We start from the raw sequence: 15,109 nt of genomic DNA, 5'->3' as shown, positions 1-15,109 counted from the left end.
TAGGAGGAGTGGTTATTATGTATTTGGATGTTTATTTAAAGAGCCATATTGAGACAACTCTCATCTTGATGAGAAAATAGTTAAAATTTTTTCTTACCTGTTCTTAAACGTTTTAACATGATAATTTTCAAATATTTACAAAAGTTCAACTCCCATATACCCATCACTCAGCTTAAAAAAATGTTTAATATAGAGTCAATCTTGTTTTACTAAAAACCCTCAAACACAAATAGCCCCCCTTTGATTATTTTAACAAAACCCCAATTCATTTCATTTTACCTGAAAATATTCTAGATTGCCATGTAAGTAAATCTCAATATAATCTCAATGTACCATAGAGAACCAATTATAAACTCCATTATTTATTCATTCAACAAAATTTTGTACATTTCAAGGCACTAGAGAAGGAAGATATCACATCACATGTTACCTTACGAAGTTCTAAGATTTGGGCCTTTAGATGCCTCAAAAATAGCTTAACACCAAAAGTTAGGATTATTCCTTGATTTCTTACCTTCTCTCTGCAACTCCACCTTCCTATTAAATCTATGCGAAAAGTCCCATCAGCTGCATTTCCAAAATATATACTAAATTTCTCCATGTCTCTTCATTTCAGTTGCTGCTACCTTAACTGTAGCCACTGCTGGCTTTCTGCTGCACTCTGAAGAGTCTTCCAACTGGTTTACATTTCCACTCTTGTCTCTCTGTATTCCATTACCTGCTCAAAGAGATATGAATAGAAACATTAAAGACAACATAAATGCCCATCAGTCAAAGGATGAATAAATTGCAGTATTTTAATATAAGAGAATACTAAACAATTGTTAAAAATAAATGAATAAGAAGAACTCTATGAGAATGAGCAAATCTCAAAAAAACTATAACAGAGGGGAAAAAGAGCAAGTCATAGAGCTGATACAGTATGGTACAATTCATATAAAGTTTGAAAACATGCAAAGCCAATTACACATTAAGCTTTTTAAAAAACCAAGGCAGTGTTATACATATTGTTTATGGGTATGTATGAGTGTGGTGTGTGTGTGTGTGCGTGTGTGGTAAAAGCACAAAACATGCATGAGAATTGTAAAAATAAAATTCAGAATAGGAGTTACCTTTAAAGAGAGAGGGGATTAGGTTCAGAAAGGGGGGGATTTCAACAGAGTCTAATTTCTTGAGGCATTCATTCTCTTGTTATCCATACATACATTCTCGGATACCTGGAATATTTTATAATTAAAAATAAATCAAGGTCACATAAAATTCTCCAGTGACTTTTCACTGTGTTTCAAATGAAATTCTAACCTCTTACCAAGGTACAACAACAGGTCCTGTACAATCTGGCCCCTTACTGCCTTCCCAACCACTTCTCTTCCCATCTCCTTATCAAGCACCACATTTTGACCTCACTAAATTCGTTTCCTTGAAGAAGTCAAACTTTGTTCTGACCTCAGGACCTCTGGCACTAGCTTTGCCTCTACCCTTAGAACATTCTCCTGTATATTTACCCATTTGACTTCTCTTTATTCAAGTCTCTGCTCAAGCAAATCTTTGTTTGACCATCCTACTTAAAACAGTCCCCACCTATTTTGTTTTTCTCTACACATCACCCTTTCATTCCCTTAACAGCACTCTTTCCCTTCACAGTCTCTTGTCTATATATTAACTGAATGACTTCTACTGGAATGTAAGCTCCTTCTCTGTCTTTCTTACTGCCAGATCCCTGGCAACTGCAGAAGTGCCTCATGCAAAGGAAGCACTTGATAAATTTTTGTTGAATGAGCAAATTCATTCTTATTCTGAATAACCAGACAAATCTCTCTAGCCTTCTGTTTGTAAAGAAATGGAGCCTAGAAACTACTCTTTTTCTGTTGGCTTCTTTTCCAGCTGTTATTGGTTTTCTTTACGACAATTTGCATCAAAGGGTAATAAATCAAAATTTGTATTTTGATGACAGACATTGGTATCAGCTCCTTTCCACTGTTCCTAATGTTGACTATAAGCGTGGGTGATATAGTAAGTCCATATGTACTTTGATGTACTGCCATGTATCAATGCTGAGTAATGTTGCTTTCTTTATCTTATGTTTTGTCCTCAATGCTAACCTGGAAATATATGTCGAAACCATCAGTTCCTTCCTAGAATGGAAGAGCAATCTCAAGGGCATTTTGTCATGTTTCTATTCATCATAAGTAGAATTAGGAATAATTATTGATATTGTAGAATGTTTTTAAAACACGTGCTCCTTACTGAATTCAACTTGGCCTTTTATAAACAATGGAGATTATTTTGTCAGGAGTGTCCCCTTGATTAGCACTGATTTCTCTAAGGAGTGTCTCTGCCCTGTGGAGGTTGCACTGAGATAACACAGTCTTGGGATGCATAGCTCACTTAATTAATTTTCCTCTGGAAGTTACTTCAAATCTTCAATTTTCTAGAAAGTTTTTTTTTTTTTTTGGATTTGAAATCTATGCGGCAATTCTTGACTTCATCACTTAATTCAACAGTAATTCAAAAAGTCTTCCAAGGTTGATAGGTTTAATCTTTGGGTTAAGGATAAACATATATGCTTTTCTTCTTTCTGGCTAGGTCTAGTTCTCCAGCTAAGAAGCAGAGCATATGTCTTACATTAGAGAATCTTATCAGGCTCAGAAGATGTATTCCCGTTTCCTGTTCATACCACGCTTACATGCTGTGGAGCTAAATTATAATCATAGCTGCTATGCTATTTTTAAAATGCAGTTTCAGTTTGAGCTCCTGACTCCCTTTTAGAACCATGACCATACTGCCACTTTCTCCTCACAGGAGCTATTTTAGAGTATTTATGTCGCTGAAATAAGAAATATGAAATATGCTAACATCCTTCTGGAAACCAATAGTTCTTGCTACCTTGTTGGGAAGTTGAGTTGATAAGTGAGATGTACAAAAAGTTTCTTTGAAAGTTGAATAAGGGGATTTGATATCTAAGTTGCATTTACTTGTTTAACAGAGAGAGGTGGGGGCAAAGTTGATCTGACAAGCCTGAGAAAACAACTCTCTTGCTTGAGAATTATACTAAAACCTCAATATATCCTTGAAACTAAATAAAAGCAGAGATTTGGCATTTATCTGTTACCAAGTTAATCTGGGGGGGAAAAGTACCTTGCAAAGTGGAGTCTGCTTATTTATTGTTGGTGGGAGTTGATATTGGCCAGTTGGCTTGTTTGAAATATCTATGTGACTTGCTGCTTACAACTACTAAATTAGCTAGATAATTCTGTGCTGTGTATGTTCAATGATATCCTATTATTGGTTTTCATATGTAAAAGTTTAGACGAGTCCTCTTCCTAGTTTCATAATTCAATTTAGAGATTGAGTGCTCAAAGGGGAGAGAGAGGAGATTGAAGTTAGACCTAGGAAAGAGACTTGCATTTTGATTTGTTTCCATTTGACAGAAATGTTTATCACTTAGAGTATAAACGGGCAAAGATTAAGGGTGGGTCAGCAAGTCACAGAATAAATCTCTTTCAACTGTTCCCCTGGAGAAGAGTTCCTGAAGTAGTTCTTCATATGTTAGAATTCTAACGTTCCTCATCAGAGTCCTAATTTTGGCATCAAGACATTGGATCATTTGCGTTCAAACATCTGTTGTTTCTGGATGGCTTTAAAATTCCATTGCAACTTCAAAAATGCTCAAATTGCAAAGCATGTCCTTATGAGAAGTATCTACTTGGTGGATGCTTGCCCTTCTCGCTCACGAATCTTCCAGGAACACTTCATTTAGGCCTATAATTTCTGCTCTGTTTCTCTATGCTTAGCAGTAACACGAAGTTTTTCTTTTTCTCGGATCCCAGTTTCAAAGATTCAGCTTTGGGCATGGAATGCCTTTCCCTACTAAGTTTATTCTTTATGTGTTTGGAATGCACTGGAATGTATGTAAATACTTTTCAAAGTCAGAACTTGCTGTTTTCTTTCACTCTTGTACTTGCCATTGCCTGACTACTCCATACCAATTTCTGTAGAACTTTGCAAGTTCTAGCAAGATTTTTTTGGAGAAAGATAATTGCAATCAGATAAAGGGCAAATGTAGTACAAACTTCTTTTTCAGAGAAATGCTTGCATTATAGCTTTCTTTTTTTTTTTTTTTAAATCATTCCTTGAAACATCCCATCTAACAGATAGGATTGCAAGTGGAAAATGAATTAGAAGAATAAATGTTCTCTGAATAAATTTCCTACTGAAAAAATTGAGTTTTTGATGAACGTATATTGAAGAGGGTCAAGTTCTTACAACTCTCTCACCAAGCTACTGAACTCCCTAGCTCTGTGTTCTTCCAAAACGTTTGAGAATATTTTCAAGTCAGAATGGATAGACATTTACAAAAAGTAGGATTTTGGGGGGGGGAGTGGGGCAAACTACTCCATTGCCAATTTGACTAGGGTTTAAGATCATTCAACAACTGCTAGAGTTTAGGCAACCCTTAAATAATGAGTCTTGGCATTGATTTCCTACATTCAGTCCTGGATCTAAAGGAAACAATTTGAGACATGTTTTCTTTCATATACAAACTTTGTGTTTTCTCTTTCAACTCGATAATGGTCATAAATTAATACAGAGTATACTATCCTAAGAACTACAGTGTATTAAGTAAATGATTTATAGTAAAACAAAATAAACCATGGAAAGGTCTCAGCCCAAGGACCCTTCAGTGTTAGTGGTTAATTCTGCAATTCTCAGCCTCTGTACTCTTCCCATAGTAGCAGCCAGCCCTCCAGTAACACTCATTGACTACCATGTGGGTCATTAACTCTATTCTTTCCTTGGCCCCTTGATTTCTTTATCTCCAGATGTACAAAACAAGTTTTAAATACAGACCGGCCATTGACTTTCTGGACTTTTACCCTCTCAGTCTTAACTCTGCTTTTCCACAGAAGTAATTGTGATGTTTGGAAGGTTGCCCATCTCAGAATATGCTCTATGGTTTCCTCTTTTCTCCAACCTCCTAAAAAAAAAAAAAATATCACACACAACTTAAGGATTTTCTCTCTTTAAAGAAATCATTACTACTCCTTATCCATTGCCCTGAGAGGGTAATATTAGGTTGCATTCTATCCTTTATTGTTATCCTTGTGAACATTTAAAAAATCTTTGCTACTGGGTTCCAAGTTCCATGCTGGGCTGTTTTCATCTCTGTCAAGGATAGTCAAGCCCCTACCACTGAGAGCAGAAGGGTTGAGACGCGAGGACGTGACCTGAGGCACACCTGTATTGGAGAGCTCTCTGCAAGGCATGCCACTGTTGCTTGGATAATCTTTTGATGTTCATAATTTCTAGAGCATGAAGAAGGTCTTTACAGGAGCACTCAAGCAAATCTCTAATGCAAATTATTTATATTGATAACCCATGTTCATACAAACTAGTTGACAAAATCTAGTGGCAGCCATTTCTAAACACTGCTTCTAAAGTTAATAATTGCCATTTTCAAATCCCAGTGACAAAATGCATGAACAGCCCCAGCCCAGGCAGCATCTTTGAGTCTGGGGTGTGCTCAGCAGCTGGGCAGTGACTTGAAGCAATGACCTGGTGGCTGGAATTGTAGACATCCTGCTGGGCCTGTGAATCTGGGCCTGGCAAGGCTCTCTGGCAATGAAAATTTCTAAATCATGGACCCTTTGGAGAATGTGAAGAAAGCTATTTATCATATGTGGCAGGAGAGAAACAGAGAGAGAAAAGAGAGAGGAGAGAGAGAGAACAGACAGACAGATACAGAAATTGAGAAAAAAGGGACAGAAGAGAAGCAAGAGAGGATTCAAAAAGCCAGCATAGGGGTAAGAACCAGAGGGAGGGAGTAAGATGCCAGGCTCTAGATTCAAACAGATTAAAACAGATTCTTCATTTTCAAGCTGTGTGATTTTGGGCAAGTTACTTAACTTCTCAGTCTTAGTTTCTGTATCTATAAAAAGGAGCTCAAAAGAACACCCATCTCAGATTTTTGTGAGGATCAAATGAGATAATGCATTTAAAAGCATGTAGCCCAGTGAATGGATTGCTTTAAAACTTTCTCACTTCATACTGTGTTGAAGACCCTTCCTCATATATGGTATTTGTGTTTATTTGTTTACTTAGGTATCTGTTGATTAGAAAAGGGTATCACTACAATCTAATGTGTATGGTCCTATATAACACGTGGAGAGATTCTCATTTCTGTTTTTGCAGGGACAGTTGAAAATAAATGATGCTGGGGGCATTTAAAGGGGATGACTGTACCATTTTTAAAAATACTGATTCAATGGTTCAAATGCCTAAATTGGAGTCACAAGGCTTCTATTCATTCATTCTTTCACTTGACCAGGGTTCACTAGGGCCAAGTCAAGTGTCAAGTTAGGTAGGCATCGGAATGTATGGGGTGGATGGGAGTCTATAGTGGGGAACTAAACAGAGGTTCCATCCTGACTGAGTCCAAAGATTTTCCTCCTTGTCCTACCCCTCTGATGGGCAGGAGAAAGTTTCTCCCATTGTATCAGAAGGCAATGCTAGGCCTTCCCAAGTTGTTATACAGTCAGTGGGGAAAGAGAGAAAAAGGAACCTCAAAGCAGATGATAGACTTCATTTCTGCTCCCTCTATTCCCATCTTCACACCGTTCTATTCTGACTCCGACTGACTGACTCACTCTGGCCAGAGCACCTTACACTTCAGTTCTCATATCTGTAAAATGGAATGATGTTAATTTCCTTCCTTAGAGATAGTTACAATTTGAAAAATTAGTGTTATACTTAAAAGCATTTTAACCTCACAACTGAAAAGGAGAAAAGTTCAAGGTATAGTTTATATATTCATTGCATTTAATAGAATATTTCCTTGCAGATGATGTTATTCAACATAGGCATGGATAATTTCAATTTAATAATTCAACCCAGGGACTTCCCTGGTGGTCCAGTGGCTAGGACTCTGCACTACCAATGCTAGCGGACCCAGGTTGAATCCCTGGTCAGGGAACTAGTTCTCATTTGCCACAACTAAGAGTCTGCATGCCACGACTAAGACCTGGCATAGCCAAATGAATAAATATTTTTTAAAAACTAAAAAAAAATTCAACCCAACTATATTTATTGAGCACTAATTACAAAAATCCCTGGGTTGGGAAATCCCCTGGAGAAGAAAATGGCAACCCACTCCAGTAGTCTTGCCAGGAAAATCTCACGGACAGAGTAGATTGCTGGACTATGATCCATGTGGTTGCAGGGTCAGACACGACTAAAGTGACTGAGCATGCATTACAAAAAGATAGAAAAATAATTAAGATTCCATCTTTACCCCTCAGTTGGTAAATTGAACTACTTTCTGATTTTACTTGGGTATTCCCAAAGGGACCTATTTATCCAATTGCATATTAAAAATTAACCTTCGTATGACTAATTTGATCCTTACCTATTCTTCCATGTACACCCCACAAAAAGGTTAGAAAGAAATTCGATACTTAGCACCTGATGATTTTAATCTATTAAAGGCTTCTGAAAACAAAGTATATACAAGAGGAAGGGTGTTTATTTATTCTATTTGCTAGCTAATAAGCAGGGTGAAACAGAAGAGAGAGAAAGGAATGTGCATGGAGGACTGTCTGTCCACACTTGGAGAGCTACTGTCATCAACAACAACTCAGTAATTTCTCACATTCTTCCTTCTCCTTGTCTATAGACTTACCCCAGCCTTTGCTGGGATTTGAAGTCTATCCTATTATTTAAAGATTGAAATCAGGATATGAGAAAAACATGGGGCATCATGTTTACTTTCAGCCTCAGTCTGTGATAGGGTTTTAACTGTTTAACTAAAGATAGTCTCCAGTTTGATTTCACCAGCATACTCCAACATTTCAGTAGCGTATTCCAAATCTCCATGTAAGGTTACAAACCTATTTTAGCTGGATTTATTTTCCTCTGGGCAGATAAAGCTAAGATTGAAATATCAGAAGCAGTTCAACCAATCATTATGTATAAACCTCAGCCCATTTATATAATGCAATCCTTCTGGTAGTAATGACACAAAAGATGCAAATAAAGAAGATCACAAGCCTATCAAAATCCCAAATCATCTGTGGCAACAGGGCCACAGAACCTCTCCCTCCTTGGAAGTAAAATAGTTGCTCCAATGGTATACAAATGTATATAGTCTCTTTAGGAGGTAATTATAAATATTATGCTAGGAAGCTGAAACACCAAAAGATTGAGTACTGTCGTCTAGAAGGTCATCCCACAAATCTCAGAAAAAGTAGTAAGTGTCCAGGCCTGGAATCCTTTATCCAGGCCATGAGATAGCACAGCCCATGTGAAAAAAGGACTGGCTAGTTTTCCAGCATAACATGGTATTTTATTTCACCATAGTAGACTGCTGGGAAATCTCTGGAGGCCCTGGCAGCTGCGTCTTGTCTTTAATATGAAGCCTGGGGGGAAGAGAAAGGGAGAGAGACTCATAATTCACAAGAGGCGCAGCCATAAGAAAGCCATTCTGAGCAACTGAATCAGACACAGAGGGGGAGCTGCTATTCCATTCCACAGTCAAGAATGCTTTTTGTCTTTCCTTCTCTCCTTATCGGCTGTGTCCTCATGAAAAGATCATTTATGGATGGTGGAATGAGTGCATCAGAGCCAGCTTCTGTTCTTTCCTTCTCATCCCCCATTGCTGTGGTTCTATAAAACAGCTCCTTTGTTAAAGACTGAAACAGCAGATGCAGCTCAGATATTATCGTAAATAATTGGGGAGGGAGTATTTTATCTTGAATTGGTCTAACACCATTTTTGTGTTGAAAGTAGTTCTATTGCTGATCCAAATATTCTAGAAAGTTGAGAGGCCTATAGCAAAGCAGTATTTCACATGTATCTCTTTAAAATGATGCCAAGTATGGGAAGAACTAATAATGTCAATTAAGTAATACATAGAATAAATGGACACAAAATGGCTTACGGGCTGGAACGAATTGGGAGTGGGGGTTTGATGAAGAGGTAATAGAAAGTGTTAGATAAAGTATGAGTAAAGGCATAGGGCTGGGCATGGACTTAGTGAGTGTAAAAAGTGAGTGTAAAAAAAGATTTATTTATTAGTTACAAAGAATTAGAATTATTAACAGAAGGAAAAGGTGCTCAGGTTCTGAAGAAACTAAAAGTAAGTGTAATGTTTCAGACTGTTTCAATAATCAATTAGTTGTTATCCATGTTCATATTTGTGAAAAAATGTTTTAGATATAGATGACAAAAGGATTTATAATTTATATTTTATAATCCCACTCGTCACAGAATAACGATGCAGAACATTGTGGTGCATTTTCTTTCAAAAACTTTTTTTTCAAAGTTTAGATTCCCCAGAGGCAGATCCTGATATTAGAATTCAAGTGCAAGTAGTTTATTTAGGAGATGATTCCAGAAAACACCATTAGGGGAGTGAAAGTAGTAAGACGGGAGGAAGAGAAGCCAAAAAAGGGGTATGTTCTCAGATGAATCAATTGGAGTGCAGTCATGCTGGGGAACTCAGAGTTATTTCACTGAGAAATGAGGAAGCTAGAGTATTTATCCACTAACTCCTGTCAGTTGAGAGTTGATATGGGGGGCATTCGCCCTCCAAATGAGTCTCTCTGGGCCAGAAAAAGAATCCTAAGAAGTTGCAACTATTTGCAACCAAGAGCCCTCAGTGTGTAGTGGGGAAATCGTGCTACATAAGTAAACAGAAATTACATTTCTATTTGTAAAAATAGCTTTCCGTGTATCAGGTATTACACTACATATTTTACTTGGATTAATTCATCTATTTCTCATAGAAGTACTATAAGGTAGGTGCTACTCTTATCCCCTGAGGCTTAGATACTTGGATTAAAGGCTCTAGAAGAAAATATGAGAGTCATACTCCCACAGATAAATACCGGAAGTCAAAGAGATGATATACTTTCCAGAAGAGTTTAAATGACAATCTGATTCCCCTAGCTCCTCCCTCCTGCACATTTTCTCCTCTTTCTACCAATAAAGAGTTTTCTTCTTTGCCACTGTAAAAGTCTCTGTCTCTGAAAGAAACATTTATTTGAAAACAAAACCTTGAAACACAAAGGATCTTTAATGGATACCTGTCAATTGTGTCTATTCAGCATCTCCTCCCCTATCTTCTTCCAGTACTATATATTATTTCATTTGGGAGAAATGATCCACCCCTTCTTGTAGCTTTAATGGGTTGCCAAACCAGTCTTCAGTCTGTTGAACCTGAGATCCAGACTCGACCAACATAGTTCCATCTACTTGGCCACAGGGATTGGCTAGAAACGTGTTTGTGCATCAAGCTGAGCCAATTAGGGTCTTTCCCTGGGACTTTATATCAGGCTTGGGGAAAGGAGGTTGTTATCACTAGATGAGATGATACAACCAGTAATGGTCTGAATCATGCTCTTCTTCCCCACAGCAAGGTAGGGCAAGCCCATCTGTAGTAAGAGATAATGTAAACAGAACAGAGAGGTGAAGCAAGTGGACAGAGAAAGAGAGAGAAACAGAGACAGAGATATAACTGCATTGCTAAGTCTCTGTAATCCTTTGAGGTCCACTCCTCCTGGACTTCAACTGAATGAACCAAATAAAAATAAACTGATAAATGGTAATCTTACTCTTTTCTTCCATCTTTCCTTTTTTCTTTCATCCTTGTTTACTTACTTGTTTGTTTATAGCTGGTTTGACTTGGGTTTCTGTTTCTTTTAAAAAAAAATAATTGTATTTATTTATTTATTTTTGGCTGTGCTGGGTCTTTTTTTACTGCATGGGCTCTCTAGTTGCAGAGAGTGGGGACTACTCTCTAGTGCTGTGCAGGTTTCTCATGGTGGTGGTCCCTCTTGTTGGGGAGCCCTGGGTTTAGGGCATGAGGGCCCCACCCAGGTTCTAGAGCATAGGCTCAGTAGTTGTCGCACCTGGATTTAGTTGCTCTGCGGCATGTGGGATCTTCCTGGATCAGGGATCAAACCAGTGTCTCTTGGACTGGCAGGCAGATTCTTTACCACTGAGTCACCAGGGAAGCCTGGGCTTCTGTTTGTTGCAACCAGATTGTTGACTAATTCAGGATCAAGTGCATTCTGACCATGAAGGATATTTGTGGCCCTTAAGTTATATATTGGTGTAAGAGAGCAGGGGATGAAGAGAATCGAATTATGAGAGGACAGGCATGACCTTCTTTCATCCTTCATAACTTTATTTGCCTCCATAATTCTCAGGTCAATTTCAACTCTCTGAGGCATGAAGGAGGCCCCTGCCTTCAGGAAATATTGAATTGCAATAGCAACATGAAGCCTGGTTTACTATTGACTAATGTCTTTGCCTGCAGCTACTGATGGCCTTCATCAGTAGAAAGGTAACCAATCGGACCCTCTGAGTTTTCCTTCTTACTCTTGAAACTCAAGGACATGGAGAACTCTGGTTTTATGGGGCACAAACTGATGGTTCTCTGAGTCCTAACCATGGCTTAAGCAGACTTTGACTTGTGTGATCCTCTAGAGAGTTAGCAGATCTAAGATCTCAACATGCTTTTATTAATCTGGAAGCTCTGACATACTTGAAAGAATAGTTGACATTTACTAAGCATTTACTATATGCAGGTAATGTACACTTGGGTTTCCTGTAGGCTACTGTAATGTAATCCTCATCAAATCCATCAAAGTAGGGATTATTAGCCCCTTTAAAGGAGGAAGAAACTGAAACTCCAAGAGGTTAATAGTCAACAGCGCCACACCCAGGCCTGTAAGACTGAAAACTTCCCCTTACCCCTCCACATACTCTAGTCCTGGAGTAAATGACTAACAGCCTCCCTTGCTGATAGAGTTTTAGGTTTAGCACATTCACTTTTGGGATACACAACAAAGCTAGAAATTTAATCCTAAACTCCCAAGCACAACTTTTAGAAGGGCTCTCTGACGCTTTGCCATTGGTTTAGTCAGCGGTCCTTAAACTGGGTTTGGAGACCCCCTACTGGGTGGATTTTCATACCAACTCAGCTAAACTGAAACTAGGGCACCCAGCACTCTCTTGCCTACATAGCCCCAGGCTAGTGTAGGCTTTAAGAGACACGTTACATGAACTGGGATGTGACACAGTGGAGCAGCAGCTCGATTTGTTTTGCACATGGTAGGCTGCTGTAGGCACAGGTGCTGTTGCAGTTGATTCATGTTGTGGCTGACCTGCTGGCGCGTGTTGGGATGGAAGAGAAGCCAGGCCTCCGGCTTCTCCAACCTCCCCAACTCCTGGACCAGATACGTGTTTAGCTCCCTGATGAAGGACACCAGCTTCTCCTAGAGATTACCACATCATGAAAACTGGTGGCTCAGAGGCCCTTGCTTTCCTCACTTCACACTTTTCTTTCCCAAATGCTTTCTCTGAGTATTTCAGGCTTCAGCACCGAACACAGAACCAAAAGGCTCACATAAGTTGTGTAACCAGGTCCCCCAATTGTTTGATATTAGATTCCTATAATAAATCCCATATTAAATATATATATTTCCTAATGTTCTGCTTTTCTAATTGAACCTTGATTAGTTCCTTACATCTGGGATAGGGGAAGAATTCGAGGATACAGTTTCAAGGGAATCAATTTCCAAATCTTCAACCTCCTAATTCTTTCATAAATATGATCTGCTAAGAATAAGCCAGTTTGGTTCTCCAGGAAGAAGATGCTGAGAGTTCAGAGTGCAAATGTTCTACAGGGAAGTAGCACTCATGAAAGAAAAAAGGAGAAGGCAGGATTGGGCAGCTGGAGTTGCCAGACTATAATAAGGATCCCACAACATCTCTGCCAGATAATTGGGGAGCTCCAGAGACAAGACTGCCCCTTTGAAGTATTCCTGTAGGGTGGAAATAGCCAGGTCCCTATGCAGCAGCCTTGCTCATTGGTGGGGGTCATCCCCAGAGAGTATGACTTCCACTGAGAAATTGAGGAATCTCAGCTAGACACACTCCTCCTAGCTGGGCAGCAAGTTTTTTCTTGGAGGAATATCTGAGCAGCACATTTCCATGTCTGCCACCTTACTCAACCCAAATCTTACAATAGGGTATTGCCCTGGGCTATGAAAACCTTTTAGGACCAAGGAGAGAATACACTGAAATACTGATTTAGATACCAATTCATCAATCCCTTGGTATCATGAAAGAGGGATCATTCTAGATCAGTATTTCTCAAACTTTTTTTCATTATTGTTCATTCCCCTACCCCCTAAGGCCTTTTTAGACATTTTTTCCTGTCTCCCTACCATCCAATATCACAGTCATACTGTGTATATGTTTATGACTACATGTACTGTGCTTTCTACATAAAAAGAGTAACAGTTTTTTCATCCCTTAAGAACCAATTTTCACTCCCTTATGGACAACATCACCCCTGTGTAGAATGTATGTTCTAGATTAAAAGAGACTTAAGGGATATAGCAACCAGATGCAATATACACCCACGATTGAATCCTGGATTGTATGAACCATCTCATAAAGGGCATTTGGGGGACATGTGAGAAATTTTAACATGGACAGGCTATTTTTGTTAAGGGCTACAGTGCTATTTCGGCTGTGTAGGAAAGCATTCATTTTTTATAGATACATATAGAAGTAAAAATCAAGAAAGAAATATTGGTTTGGTAATGACATGTTTGTTTGTTATTAATCAAGCTTCCTTACATGCAAGGAGCCTCCCTCCTTTGCCTGTCTTACTTGTATTTCTATAATGAGTGAAGTTGGCATTAGAAGTAGAATAACTGGGGAACCTCTGTGGGGAAGCTCTAGATTTGGAACAGCTGAACAGTGTAAGTTAGTGATGCTGATTCTCTTAAAGTTAACTGGAATGTCTTGCAAGACAAGCAAATTTTTTGGATTTGGATAGAACTGGTTTATAAAATTTTTACATGACCTCCTTAAGATTTGAGGTATTTTATTCTTTGGGAAGTTATAACCTATTTTACCAAATAGTGTCATGAAATATTTATCTTAATTACAATTTATCATCATCTTATCCTCTGATGAAAATTTTTCAATGACAACTTAAAATATGTGAGGAGTTACATAGTCTTAAAAATTCTTTTGGGGGTTATGTAAGCAACATATTTAAAGATTCCTGGGCTAAGAAAATACACTTCAAGTAAAGGAGGCCCTGCTTTTTTCCTTTCTAGGAGCCAGTGGCTAATTATAGGCACACAGACACCTGATTAGGATTCCAGAATAATGGCAGCCCTTTGCTTTTGTGGATAGGAATCAAGTTTATTTCAATAAAGTAAGTTCCCCCTTTTTTTCTCAATTTAAAACCCACAGTGACAGACTCCACTGTCACATAGCCACAGGCACATGAGTGGTCTTTATACAAGGATCATACATAAGGGTATAATTGCCCCCTGCAACTTTTCTCCCCAAATTGTATAAACCCCACTCCTTGGTTTTCAGAGATACCCCTTCCCCCATCCTGCTTGTTGGTGGGTGAAAGAGAAATTACTCCAAATAGCAAAGAGATCACTTTTGTTATTTCCAATCAGTGGTGAGATTGAAAAGTCAAATGTGAGGGGCTGTTTGTTTTTTCAGACAGGATGAATCCCTGGCATGCTGCTTTTTGAAGGGTTTCTAAATCATTGCACATAGCACATTTTTAAACAAAAGCCCTCCCATAAGGCTGAAGCATCTGGCATGATATATGTTCTTCCAGATTTCTCAAGAGTCTGAGCTTCCCAAGGCACGTTGTGCCCCACCTTTCAGGTTTTTTTCCTACTTAATTTTCTGGCATGTCTCCCTGTCAGGTCCTGCATATCATTCTCATTACTGCTGACTGAATCTGTAGTCTTGGCATAAGTTTGGAAAATTCCAAAGAGTAATGTCCTACCAGTTTTTAGGACAAAAGTAAAATTCTAACAAGGTCTGTCTGTTGCTCACAGAGTCGGTGACTCTTGGAAGATTATTACAATCAGCTGTCAGGATTTAGATGGGCTACAACCCCTCAAATCTCAAACCCTCAACTCTCTCTCTTGACTCTAGGCCTGCATTTCTGACTGTTTTCTGAGCATGATCTTCTTGAAAACCCATGGTGGCATCAAACTCAAGATGTCCATGCTGGAACTGCTATCCTTTCCCTTTAATGTTTTCTGCAGGGTTGCTC

At 38.7% G+C, this 15,109-nt stretch overlaps 1 long non-coding RNA gene and 1 other non-coding gene across 3 annotated transcripts in view; one reads left to right on the top strand and one right to left on the bottom strand.

Moving 5' to 3' along the window:
• Positions 1 to 346: 346 nt before the first annotated feature.
• LOC110144898 (uncharacterized) overlaps positions 347 to 15,109 on the bottom strand; it is a 66,963-nt gene continuing 52,200 nt past the window's right edge. For both annotated transcript variants that reach the window (XR_011487956.1, XR_011487957.1), the window contains 3 exons: positions 4,878 to 4,978; positions 1,113 to 1,217; positions 347 to 718 (listed from right to left, as the gene is read on the bottom strand). This is a non-coding gene — a long non-coding RNA (uncharacterized lncRNA). The remainder of the gene's footprint in view (positions 719 to 1,112; positions 1,218 to 4,877; positions 4,979 to 15,109) is intronic.
• On the top strand, positions 6,900 to 6,973 carry TRNAG-ACC (transfer RNA glycine (anticodon ACC)). The gene has a single exon. It is a non-coding gene; the product is annotated as a tRNA-Gly (tRNA).

The sequence above is a fragment of the Odocoileus virginianus genome, chromosome 1 (assembly GCF_023699985.2).
Source record: "Odocoileus virginianus isolate 20LAN1187 ecotype Illinois chromosome 1, Ovbor_1.2, whole genome shotgun sequence".
Taxonomy (NCBI): Eukaryota; Metazoa; Chordata; class Mammalia; order Artiodactyla; family Cervidae; genus Odocoileus; species Odocoileus virginianus.
This window is presented reverse-complemented; position numbering and strand designations above follow the sequence as displayed.